At 38.5% G+C, this 13,814-nt stretch overlaps 1 long non-coding RNA gene across 2 annotated transcripts in view; it reads left to right on the plus strand.

Moving 5' to 3' along the window:
- LOC147384376 (uncharacterized) overlaps positions 1 to 13,814 on the plus strand; it is a 70,053-nt gene that overhangs the window by 37,494 nt on the left and 18,745 nt on the right. Inside the window, exon 4 of one of the 2 annotated variants that reach the window (XR_015173111.1) lies at positions 13,309 to 13,565. The exons of the other annotated variant lie outside the window; for it this stretch is intronic. This is a non-coding gene — a long non-coding RNA (uncharacterized LOC147384376). Of the gene's footprint in view, positions 1 to 13,308; positions 13,566 to 13,814 lie in introns of those variants that run through there. 2 annotated transcript variants of the gene reach the window in all.

The raw sequence follows: 13,814 nt of genomic DNA on the forward strand, positions 1-13,814 counted from the left end.
CAATTTTTTTCTTTTGAATTTTTTTTTATAGATTTTTTCTTTGTCGGGGAATCTATTTTTATTTTTTTGATGTGGTCGGGCCTGAAGTAACTTCTCAGGTTGCCTACGTACCCCAGAATTTTGGGATCAGACCAAAACGTAGTCCGAATATTTATCCCTCCCTTAGGTTAGGTGATCGGGCTAAGAAAGAATAAGGCATAATTTTTTTCTTTTTGAAAAGGCTGCGAGAGGGTTGAGAAAGGATATATTGAACTGGGTAATAAGAGAATTGATTCGGCCAAAGATGGCTCCTTAAATGTAGTACCGTTTGATTTGGTCAAGGTTGGTTGATTCTGGTAATTCGATTCCATCATGATCTTGAAGTCTAACAGTTTTTCCAGATAATATTTCCTTGATGATTGAATCTCTCCAATTGAGTTCAAACTTTCTATGATCGAGAAGAATACTCAAATTTTTTTTGGGTAGTCTGATGCTTAGATCTTTGACTTATAAGTGATGAACTTTGACTTTCTTTTCAAACATGCAAGTGACTCCTCTCCATTGACAGACCCAATCTGTTTCTAACAATTAACTTCTATCAAGACCTTGAGATACAGGATTTTCCCTTTTAACCGTTAAGATTACTTCCATATCATACTAGAGTGACTCTAGTAGAAGACTGTAATGAAGTGTAATATGTCCATAATGCGAATGGTAACTTTTCTGGCCAATCCCGGTGTGATATGTGATTGACACATTTTCACGATGATTGTCTTGAGATTTTTACTGGCTGCTTCAACTATTCCATCGATTTGAAAATTCCAGCACTGATACATTTTATAATCCCTCCTCTAACTATGTTAGTCAATTCTGGTTTGTATATGTGGTGTTCTCATAGGATGGGTATATATTTCATGTTGAACAACACTCCAAATTTAACTGACATATCCTCATAGAACCATGTAGCAAGTCTTTTGAATTTTCTGAATAAATTCATCATCTCTTTGTGATCCTCTGGGGATAAGTTAGTTCCAATATGAATTTCTTGGGAATTATTTTTGTTCCGAGGTCAATGACCTTTAGTTCCTCGAGCAAGACATTTATCTTCTCATTCAAGAGGGGGTTTCTTATTAGAGGAATTTCACTTTGAAACCAGTTATTAGTTAACTCGTTAATGCGCTCAAGGTATTCAAAAATTTTCTTTATTCAATCAAATTTAGATGGGACGACTGACACCATTTCAGACTCAACAAACTAACTTGACTAGAACAAAATAAGAAATAAAAAGACAGATTTGATTACTAACTTGATAGAAAGAACCGGACTCAAGACTCATAAACAACTAAAGACAATTACCCACAACGGGTTTGATTACAGACTGAGAATTCGAGAAACTATTTCCAAGCGGTTAGACTGAGTTTTCTTCTTCAGATTCTTTGCATTCTTCAGACTTACTTCTTCTCTCTTGGCCAAGACTGCATTTGGTGGTGAAAACCTCATTAGGGACCGTCACTTTGGTAAAAGGAAGGCTAGGAGGTTTATGATTGACTGATAGGATGAGAAGGATTGGTTCAAACAAGAGTTGAGTATTGGATACCATGTTCAAAGTCTGAGGAGGTTGGTAACTGGGTAGAGGGTTGGTAGTAACATTCGGTTGCTCAGGGGCAGGGACAGTAATTTTTTTGGTGTCGATGAGGTCTTGAACTGTATGACGAAGAGCGACACAACGATCAGTAAGATGACCGGGATTTTGGTGAAACTCACAAAATAGGTTGGGATTGTGAGAAGTGGGGAGTGGATTTGGTAAAGGTCGAGGTTGGAGAGGTGCAATGAGCCCTTTACTTAATAGTTTTTGAAGGACAATGCTCAAAGGCATCCCAAGATTGGTGAATTTCCTACGCGGTCGAGGTTGATTAGGGTTAACTTGGTTACTAGGCAAGATAGTAGATTGGACGGGTGTAGTAGACGTATTGGCTACATAGGCGTGATCAGTACTAGACTTAGAATTGGTAAAAGGCTTTTTGAACTTGTTGTCAGAAGGATTGGAAAGGATTCCGGAAGCGAAAGCATCTTCCAATTGGCTACCAGCTTGCAATAGAGACTCGAATGTAGGAAGGTATTGGGAAACTAGATGTCGGGCATACCCTTGCGAGAGGTTTTTTAAGATAATAGCCACTTGTTCTTTCTCTGAAGGTCTATCCCACATTTGTGCAGCCTTGGCCCTCCAACGACCAATGAAATCAGTGAATGTCTCCCCATTTTTCTGTTTAGTTGCTTCCAAATCCCTTCTTGAGGTCTCAATCTCAGTACTGTATTTATACTGATGCAAGAAGGCCTTTGACATGTTTTCCCATGTACCCACAGTAACTGGATCTTGAGACATTAACCAACGTAGTGCTGATCCCGATAGAGTTCTTTGGAACAACAATGTCATTTGTTCGTCGCTGAGCCCCATAGTGCGCATGTTGGTGACATACACCTTAAGATGTGTTTTTGCACACCCTGTCCCACTGAACTTGTCCATTTCAGGCATCACAAACTTCTCTGGCAAATGGATTTTAGGGATGCGATTTAAAGCTTCAATGCCTGCTACAATTTCATCAATACCCTTTATACTTTTCATCGCTGACTCCAATTGAGACATTCTATTAGATAATGCCGGATTCTCATCAACATACTCTTCATCTCCGTCGAGCTCGAAGACTTCACGTGGACGTTTCTCTTCAACCTTTTTCCCCTTTAGGTCATCTAGGGAATTCCCGTTGATTCCGAGGTCTGTTCTAACATTTCCACTTTGCCTTTTATATTGCTGATATCATTGGCAAAGGCTGCCAAGATCTTACGGATCTCTGTGAGCTCAGATTCTGAAGCCATCTCTGCTTGTTGACTTGGTACTGTGGTTCTTTCTAACCGACTGGACTTACGACTCCAACTAGGAGGTGGACGCTTGAGTTTGGGCGCAATGATAATCCTATATGACCCCATCAAAGGTAGATTTAGTCAATTTCGGTATTAACCCCTTGATAACATTTTTAAGAATCCTGAGATTTTATTGAATATATCATTTGTAAATCATTTTTCCTTCATTCTCTTTTCTTCTAGAAAACATTTTTTTTTTTGAAAAATCTTGTTCTTATGGAAAACACTTTTTCTGGAAAATATATATATATTTTTTAGAGAACATTTCTTCTAGAAAATACTTTCCTTTTGTAAACCATTTCTCTTCTTTAAAAATGGGTTGAAACCCGAATTTAGAAAAGAATTTGATTTCCATTTTGATCTAAATGGCCCGACCCATCATGATTATTGGATCGAGATGGACTGGGTCATTATAAATTATTGAAAAAAATGGATTCTTTATTGGGTCGGTGCACCCATTTTAATTTTCAAAAAGAAAATTTTTTATCCTTGAGGACAACCATACATTCTTGATCTCATCATTCACATCACTCACATACATTCATCAATCACATGCATTCATTCAATAAACAACCCGGGAACACCCACGATAAGTTCGAGTCGTGACCTACTGGGAAGGTTTCTAGACTCTAAGCTTACTACGTGCAATGCATTTTTATCTGGCCACCCTTGCCCAAGCACACCTATATACCTTTCGATACGTGGTGACTTGGTTTGATATACCGTATAGGTGATAATCTAAAACCTCAATTCACTTCTCTGAAGTCAAAAACAGTCAGTTTGATCTCCAGTTGAGAGGTGGCGCACAATGCTGAGCAAGGGCCCACTTAAATACCTCTCGTCTAGAATAGACGTAGTCTATCCCCCTCGTACAGTAGGGTACAGCGGGACAAGATCTTGCTTAGGCACCGGTTTTGACCAAGAAGTGCAATTGATATACTTAGACTATCTTTTATACCTACGGGTGCGAGTCAAGAGTTGTAGCTTTCATGAATGGTTTGGCATCCCACGAGGGGACCGACCACGTACTAGTACTACGTTGGCAATCGGGACATGTGACTGTGTGGCTTACAATAGGTCAAAGGCTCAGGTTGCTCCAGCCTGGGTGCATCAACATACTTCTCAGAATCACCTGATCAGATGGTATTGATGCCCTCAGTTTGATATACCCTAAGGTACGTGACTGGAGTTGTGGGTTTCATGAATGACGTCGCATCTCCGAAGAGACCGGGCCACGCACTAGTGCCACGTTGGCTAAATGGGACGTGTAAGTGAGTAAAACAGTAAACGTGCATGTGGTGTGTGCAAAACAGGGTGGGTGTGCCCGGGACCTTTTTCAAACAAATGGGCCCATGGATCCAATCAAACCAATCACACATTTAATCAAAACCAAAATCATTCAAATCATATGAATATTCAATTAAGATCACATTATTCCCATCACATAAGCACATTAACATTACGATCAACATCAATCATGTATTTCAAGCAAGATCATGGTAAATTAATCAATAAATATGGCATATGATAATGATCAAACAAACATTGCAATAGGCATAATTTTTATAATTTTTAAGGTCCAATCAATGATCACTTTTGGGTGATCCAAAATAAATCGAGATTCCAATAGGTGTTACATTGATGATAGAATGACAATGGTTGAGATGAGCTCACTCTCAAGAACATTAATTATGCCAACATTAGATAAATTCAGATTTTCTGTGAATTAGGAAAATACAATCTGAACTTGCATTGATGATATCTAAGGCTCCCGATAACGAAATCGAGTGAACTCAAGTTCTAAATTAATATACTCGATTAGATCTACATTTTATTAATAGGTGTCCAGACTTAGTTCTCACCAGAATGTTCTGTAAAAACGTTTTAACGTTGCTGTCCCAACTTTCATTCAGAAATAATTCCAGATTTACAGATTGAACTTCCATCGATGATATCTAAGGCTTCCGATAACGAAATTGAGTGAACTCAGATTCTAAATTAATCTACTCGATGAGATCTATGTTTTATTAACAGGCTCCCAGACTTAATTCTCACTAGAATATTCTCTAAAAAAGTTTTTACATTGCTGTCCCAACTTTCATTCAGAAATAATTCCAGATTTATAGATTGAACTTTCATCGATGATATCTAAGGCTTCCGATAACGAAATTGAGTGAATTGAGATTCTAAATTAATCTACTCGACAAGATCTATGTTTTATTAAGAGGATCCCAGACTTAATTCTCATTAGAATATTCTCTAAAAACGTTTTAATATTTCTGTCCAACCTTCATCATTCCATCATTTTCATAGGTCAATTTGAATCTTTCATTATTTAGGGGTCATCAAAAAGTGATCCTTAATTAGAAAAAAAAATGCAATACCCAAAATCATTTACAATCAAGACAAAAAATAAATAATCAGAAAAAATAAATAAAATAAATCCAACTAAATAATAAAAAAATCTAGGTCATCTTGGCAATGCTCCCATACTTGGGGTTTTTCAAGTTTGATCCTCAATAGTTGTGGCATCCCGCCGAACGCTAACACAAATCCCCATGTCAGATTTCAAGGTACGAGGTGGCACCTCGAAATTTCGGCATGATCTACTCTGTTTATGTTAGCATTCCAAGGCGATTCAACCTGCACCTGATAAACGACATACAATCCTGCATATAACAAACAAAATATAATACTAGCGGAAGCCTATATACGTCTAATAATGTTCGATAGATCAGAGTGCGGAAGAAGAAAAATTATATACAGGATTATACAAAATTCCTCACTCTAACAGAATTCCTAACACTCAAGATAAATCCATAAGACTACTTGGAGAAACTGACACCACTAGGGGGTATAGTCCTAGTACTTACCAGGTGACGGACTCTAGTTGTCTATCTGACCAACCAGATGATCCTCATTCGTTTTCTACACTTGTTTCGCCAAGCTTCAGATCTGAAACTAAAAAAAAAATGGAGAAGGAAAGGGTGAGTAACAATGGTTACCCAGTAGGGAAACAAACAATTTCTGCTAATAACCCCTCCTAACATGAACGAATAAGCATACTGAATCATTTTAAAATAGTCAAAGTTTTACAGAAGAAATTACGATTAACTGGTACATATAGCCAGGGATAAACAACTAAACATTTTAAAACTCACATTACATCGATCAGCAGTACTCACTATAACATTATCTTTTTATACAAATCTAATTGATCAAAGGGAAATAATAAACATGGATTTCATTTTATATATCAAAATAAACAACAAATACATAATACACAATGGTGGAGTATTAGAATTAGAGAGTTGGGATTCACGACTGGATCGCTCCCAGTCGGGACATAATGTTACAATTCTTCTCTGGTTTTTTTTTAGTTCCTGATTTTGTGGCCGGTCGCTGCACTTACCACGCTTGGTTGACCATTTATCCGGCTCAGGCTGGCCGTTTGACGTGACCGTAAGCAATGGGTCTCTTTTCGATGTGTCAGAACGTTCGACTACTATAGATTGTTAGTGATCACTGACCAATCATCTTCGTCTATGCCTATCAGGCGTACATGTGATTCCCAAATATGCAAACCATTCGTATACGACCACCTTTACATTACAAGTTCACTGGTAAAGATAGAGAGGAATAAACCCGGATTCCAGTTGTGACTCCACTCTCATACGTGTCCCATACCACGTATGAGTTTGGTGGTCCCTACCGTACATCCCAGGATAGTACACCACTCCGGATGATATGACGCACTATCCCTTCAGGCATTCACAAACTCTTTAACAGTTCACAAAATAGTTACATATATATATATATATTATTGTTATTTGAAAACAAAAGAGAAATTAACAATACAAGGTTGAGAATAGATATCCAGTTTCCTACCATGCAAGTGTGGCCACCCGGCCTAAAATAAATAACATAACGGAGCGCCTCGCGCTAACAGAAATTTAAATAAACATGCAACCAACAATATTATCCCTGGATATCTGTTCACCAACCTGTACACAACACAACAACGTAAAATGCAGACATCACCCCTCAGGTGTGATTCTGACATTTTACCGTTTCATGCCCTTTTTCCCTCTTTTCGATTTTTACAATTTTCAATTTCTTCAATAAAACATCCATTTTCTGATATTCATCAACTCAATATGAGTTCATTGAATATTAAATCACATTTTCCAACTAAAGAATTTATTTTTATCAATAATATTGAAAAAGAAAATAAATTTTATATCAAAACGGGGTCCGAGCAGTGCACAAGACCCAATTTATGGCAATAACTCGTTAAAATACCCTACCCACATATAATTTATTAAAAATACAATTAAACATATCAAACATGCAATTTCTGGCGTGAATTTTTGAAATAACAAAATAATTCTATATTTTAAAAATACATCCAAATTTTTCGATAAAATCCTAAATGCAATTTTGACAATCTAGATTACTAATAGAAATTGAGAGTTCCTTACAATCACTAGGCGACGGAATTGAAGCAAGTGCGCGGAAATCGAGAAGATTGGCGCGAAAATCGAGACGGACCGAACTTCGAAGCGGCTGATTTTTGAAATCGACCTGGTGATTTTGAAGATCTCGATGTGCTCGTCTCTTCTCCCTTCTACGGCGAAAGGCGGTTTGACCCCAACCGATAAAAATCGAGGTCGAAGTTACGAAAATCTCCGTATAAAAATACGGCTGATTTTTGACTATACGGGGTGAAAAATATGAAAAAACGGAAGGAACTTGGTTGGGTTATGTAGAGAATGAGGCTGCGGACGTTTCTCCCTTCTGCGTCGGAAAGCGATTTGACCCCGAAACGGACGAAATCCGAGGTCAAAGTTTCGAAATTTCCGTATCCAAATACGGCTGATTTTTGACGATATCGGGTGAAATAGAAAGTGAAATGAAGAAAGGTTGGGTGGGTTTTGTAGAGAACAAAGCTGCGGACCTTTTTCTCTTCTGCGACGATCGTCGAAAGTGGACCGTTTGCGAGAGATCTGAGGTGGAAGGTCGAAGAGAAAAAAATGTCATTTCGTATTGGTCTCGGCTGTTTAGACGCGTTGGGGAAGATGAGATAAAAAAAAATTAAATTTATTATTTAAATAAAATGTGGGACGAATTCGGTATTTTGTCAATTGTTTCAATCGATGATAACTTGATCATCCGGACTCCAAAACTGACGAATGAATACTCTATTTCGCCTAATTTTTCATTCCGGATCTAATGGTGTAGTCAATTTCTATAAATTTTATTTCTAACAAAAATTTACATTTTTGGCCTGAGGTGACCCTTAAACTTGATGTCGTTTTCGTTTTTGGCGATAATTCGACTTCCTGATCTCCAAAAATGACAAATAAATAGTCTATGTTGAATAATTTTTCGTTATGAACCCAATGGTATGATCGAATTTTAAAAATTATTCCTCTAATAAAAAGTCACTGTTTTAGCCTGGTCCGACCCGGTAATCGAGGATTTTGCAACTTTTATATTCGGACTCACATTTGAGCTTGCTTACAGGCTAAACTATGTTTTTCTATCATTTTGAATCTAATGGTGAGGTCAGATTCCATTAAAAATGATCAGAAACATCCTAAAGTTTTACCCCTAAATCCTACTTTCAAGATTTTCTTAAAATTCCACTATTTATTTTTTCTCGAGATACGAATTAAAAATTTGGGGTGTTACAATAGTCCCCAGTGGAGTCGCCACTGAAAGCGCCCTCGATCCGCGGGGTGCGCGGATCCGCTTTTGACCATTGAGGTTTGGGAGTCGCCACCTAGTTATTATGGTTTAGGAACCAAACTGACTCTAACATGGATAAAAAGAACTAATCTACCATAAAAAATCTGAATTCGGGGATCATGTTACGGGGTTGGAAGGTGTTAGGCACCAACCCCGCCCGGCCAAAGTCGGTCTCTACTAACTTCCCAAATATATCACATTGCTAAAAACCTAGATAAAAATAAAAATAAAAAAATTTCAAACCTTTCCGATAGCAAGGATTTTACTCCCTCAGATCTAACAAAAAGAGCTCCTTGTACTGTACTCCCTTGCGTCGTTCTGTCTCTGGATTTGACTTCGGATCTCCTAGATCAAGGTATCTCCTTGTTTTTGAATCTGAACTCTTCAAGTTTGTTGCGGATTTAGGGGTGTTTTTGGAGGGATTGTAGGGTTTTCTAGACTAAAATTGAAGGGGGATGTTAGGTAAGGAGTTGGGGCTCCAAAACTAGGGTTTATGGGGGGCTAGGGGAGCTTCTAGACCTACTTCTCTTAGGGTTTATGATTTGATACGAAAATAGGTTGTGAGTATTGGAAATATTAGGATAGATTATTAGTTCTTGTTTTGTTTATATGTATTTATTTCTATTATTCTTTCTATGTAAGGGCATTTATGTCCATTCCCCTATTATGGGCTATAAATACTTTCCAAGCTCTCATTATGAGACTTGAGATTTCTATTTTAAAATTCTTCTTGGTATCAGAGCTTAAAGTTCCTTCTTTGAATCTTGTCTTCTTAATCGCATGTTGCGATAGAGACTTTAATAATCCTTCACACGCTGCAATAGAGTTTTGCGCTGTGATTAATATATATATATATATATATATATATATATATATATTTTTACCCTACTTTAGGGTTTTTCCTTGGAAATTAGCCCTAAAAGTATCTTGTGATCAGTCAACAAGCCAACTACAGATCTGATTCTGACTAGCGATCTAATTTTTGGACTGTATCATACCTTGCGACAATGGTAATAGAGATGAATCTCATCTGCGATCAAACCTCCAAGCTCTAGAGTGTTCTGCGATCAACTTCTAGACCCTTATTATACCTTGCGACAGCAACAGTAGGTCTGAATCTGATCTGCGATCAGACCTACAAGTCCTATAGTGCTCCGTGATTGCAGCAACAAGGTTCTACAGGTCTGTCTCCCATCTGCGATTAACTCTAGATGCTCTACAGTATTTTGCGATTCACTATACTTGCTTTATAGTGATTGCGATCAGATCTATATACCCTATAGTGACCTACGATCAGACCTATAGAACCTATAGTGATCAGATCTATTTACCCTGTGCTGCGACTCCTTCTATTTGCCCTAGAGTGCCTTGCGACAACAACATACAGCAGCAGCAGTGATCAGATCCATTTACCGTGTGTTGCGACTCCTTCTACTTGCACTAGAGTGCCTTGCGATAGCAACCCACAGCAGCAGCCTGCTGTTATGTTCACTTTGATCATCTTTACACAACCTGTTTTGCTCTACAACAACAGCAGAGTCTTGTAACAGCAACTACGTTGGGTTCTTTGGGTGGTACAACTTCACGACAGTAGTAGAAACTTTTTCTGGTGTTGCCGACAGCATTCAGTGTTAATGTAACACCCCGGATTTTCAACTAGTATCTCGAGGAAATTAAATGGTGAGATTTCGAGGAAAATGTCGAAGGAGAGATTTAGAGTAAAATACTCGAATATTGTTATGATTAATTTTGAGGAAAACCGACTTCGCCATTAGATTCAAAGGGATCGAAATATATACATTAGCCTGTAAGCAAGTCCGAATTCGAACTCGGATAGAGAAGTTATAGAATCCTCGAATTTCGTGTTAAGTGGGACCCAAAATAGTGGAATTTCGTTAGAGCGAGAATCGAAAAGATTTGATGACACCATTAGATCCGAATCGAAAAATTATTCGAAATGGTATATTCGTTTGTCGTTTTCCGAGTCCGAATAGTTAAGTTATGATAGAAACTAGAAATAAGGGGGAAATTACAAGTATGCCCCTCAGCTTTATTATAAAAAGGAATCTGATTTCTTTTATTTCATTCTTTCCTCTTCTACTCTAAAGAACTCAACTCAGCCATTTTCTAGACCTAGGGTTTGGACCCATTCCTATCAAGATCTCTCCCAATCAAGTCCGAGTTGAACCTCGACGAAGAAGGCAAAGTCGTCGGCGTTGTCGAGCTTTACGTCCTCACCCCATCCAACCTCCATTTCCTCTTCTTTTCTCTTGGTCTCCCACAAGAATCAGCAAGTGGGTTTTTGTATAATCACTTGGAACCTCATCCAAATCATAGGAGAGTCGTTGTTGGTCATTAGGAAGCGGGGAGAACACCTTCAAAGAGGGTTTCACAACCAACCACTCCGTTGGCACCCGAGCTCAACCACTTTCGGAACTTCGAGCCGCCTAACATTGATCCTTGGTGTTGATTCATCACCATTGGCGTCCACAACCAAGTAAGGGACTTCCAATTTCTATTGGTAACTTTAGATTTCTCAAAATGTGCATTTAGGTTATTTTAACAAAACTTATTGTTTGCTTTTGAATCGTAGACGGTTGTAGTTTGATTTCAAATTCATGATAGAAGTAGGTGTTTTATTTATGTTTTATCAAATTTTGACAACAAAATCGTGGGTGGGTTGAATGATTCGAAGAATGGAAGGAGAATTCCGAAACATGGATCGAAAACTCGAAGGTTCGAGTAAGGTTCAGGCTGTAGGTGGGAAGGGTCGGTGCCACCGGCACCTACCGAAGGCATTCTGTCGGTCCCACCGACAGAATGTTGCTTCTGCCGCCGACAAAATCAAGAAGCACCCGAAAATTTTGTTCAGTCGGCAGGACCGTCGGTCCCACCGACATCTGCCGATGACCAATATGTCGGTTCCACCGACAGAATCCTGGTTCTGCCACCGACAGCCACCGACAGACACAGTTTTGATCAGAACAGTGTTCTGACTCTTGGCTTGACCTCCTCACACCTTATACACTATTTCCCACCCTTTATTTCATCAAAAACAAATGTCCTCTTTAATTTTTACTTTCCATTTACTTTAAGTTCTTTAATGAAATTAAGGTTTTACCCCCCATTTCGGAACAATGGGAATAGTTTTAAGATCCAAATCTCAAAGGATCAAAATCCGAATTTTGGTTTCAAGAACAAAACGTAATTTTTGACGTTTTCGGCAAGTTTTCAAAATGAAATAACTTTCGCGTTTCTTTGAATTAGATTACAAAAACTATATGGTGTCGAATCTCATGATCGAGACTTTCATTTCGAAAAACCCGTTTTCAATTTCGAAAACTTTGAAAAATTGAGTTTCCGACACTTAGCCAAATTTTCACCAGCTTTCATTATTTTTAACAGCTTTTGCCCCGTGCATCATCGGGACCTTGTTTGTGAATAAACTTTGAAGGTTTTCAATGGAAAGACCAAAAGAATGATTTTGAAAGATTGAAAATGAATGGTTGATTTGAAAGAATGAAAAATGAGAATGTTGAGAGAATGGGAAAAGGGAATGAACGGTAAAATGTCAGAATCACGCCCGAGGGGTGATGTCTGCATTTTACATTGTATGTTGTGTGTAGGTTGGTGAAAGGATATCCAGGTTATTAATGAAAGGGTTGCATGTTTATTTCCGATTATGTTAGCCCTTGCGCTGAGTACTGTTATTTATTTTAGGCCGCGTGGCCACGGTTGCATGGTAGGAACTGGATATCCGTTCTCAACCCTGTTCTGTTAATTTCTCTTTTGTTTTAAATGAAAAATCATATATACATACGTAGTTATTTTGTGAGCTGTTAAAGGGTTTGTGAATGCCTGAAAGGATAGTGTGTCACATCATCCGGAGGGGTGCACTATCCTGGGATGTACGGTAGGGACCACCAAACTCATACGTGGTATGGGACGCGTATGAGAGTGGAGTCACAACTGGAATCCGGGTCCATTCCTTTCTTATCTTTACCAGTGAACGTGTTTTGTAAAGGTGGTCGTATACGAGTGGAGTGTCTTTTGAGAATCACATGCACGCCTGATAGGCATAGACGAAGATGATTAGTCAGTGATCACTAACAATCTAGTAGTAGTCGAACGTTCTGACACATCGAAAAGAGACCCATTGCTTACGGTCACGTCAAACGGCCAGCCTGAGCCGGATAAATGGTCACCAGTGTGGTAAGCGCAGCGACCGGCCACAAAATCAGGAACTAAAAGCCAGATTTATGTTGTAACATCATGTCCCGACTGGGAGCGATCCAGTCGTGAATCCCAACGCTCAAATTCCATTACTCCACCACTTGTATTATGTATCTGTTGTTATATTTCGAATTACAAACTGAGAAGCATGTCTATTTTTTTAATGTTGTCAACATTATTTGCATAAAATGGAAAATGTATAATGAGTATGGATGATTGATGCCATGTGTAATCTTTAAACTGTTTAGTTGCTCATCCCTGGCTATATGTACCAGTTGATCGTATTTTATCTTGTGAAACCTTGCATGTATTAAAATGTTCAGTATGCTTTATTCGATCATGCTTAGGAAGGGTTATTAGTAGGAATTGGCTGTGGACTTATTGGGTAACCATTGTTACTCACCCTTTCCTTCCTATTTTTTTTAGTTTCAGCACTTGCAGCTACTGAGACAGGCGTAGAGTCAGTATTTGAGGAGTATCTGGTCGGTCATATCGACGATCAGAGTTTATTGCCTGGTGAGCACTAGGGCTACATTCGTTAGAATTGCCAGTTTCATCCAGGATGTATGTAGTTTTTGGATTGAGAGTTTAGGCCTATGTTAGAGTGAGAGTGTTTTGGTAAGCCTGTATATTGATAAATCTTCCGCACTCTGATCTACTTACATGTTAGTTGTAATTTAGTCTTCCGCTGTTCATTTCCTGTATCTACATTTTTATATACAGGTTTTGTTATAAATTGGTTTATTAGGTTTGAGTTCCGTGAAACGTTAACATAAACAGAGGAGACCATGCCGAAATTTCGAGGTGCCACCTAGTACCTTGAGGTTTGGCATTGGGATTTGTGTTAGCGTTTGGCGGGGCGTCACAGTTAATACGGGAGATCTCCCTTCAATCCAAATACAAGACTAAGTGTACAATGACTTCAACTCACG

This window comes from Akebia trifoliata, chromosome 15 (genome assembly GCF_017979445.1).
Source record: "Akebia trifoliata isolate Shusen 1 chromosome 15, ASM1797944v1, whole genome shotgun sequence".
Lineage (NCBI taxonomy): Eukaryota > Viridiplantae > Streptophyta > Magnoliopsida > Ranunculales > Lardizabalaceae > Akebia > Akebia trifoliata.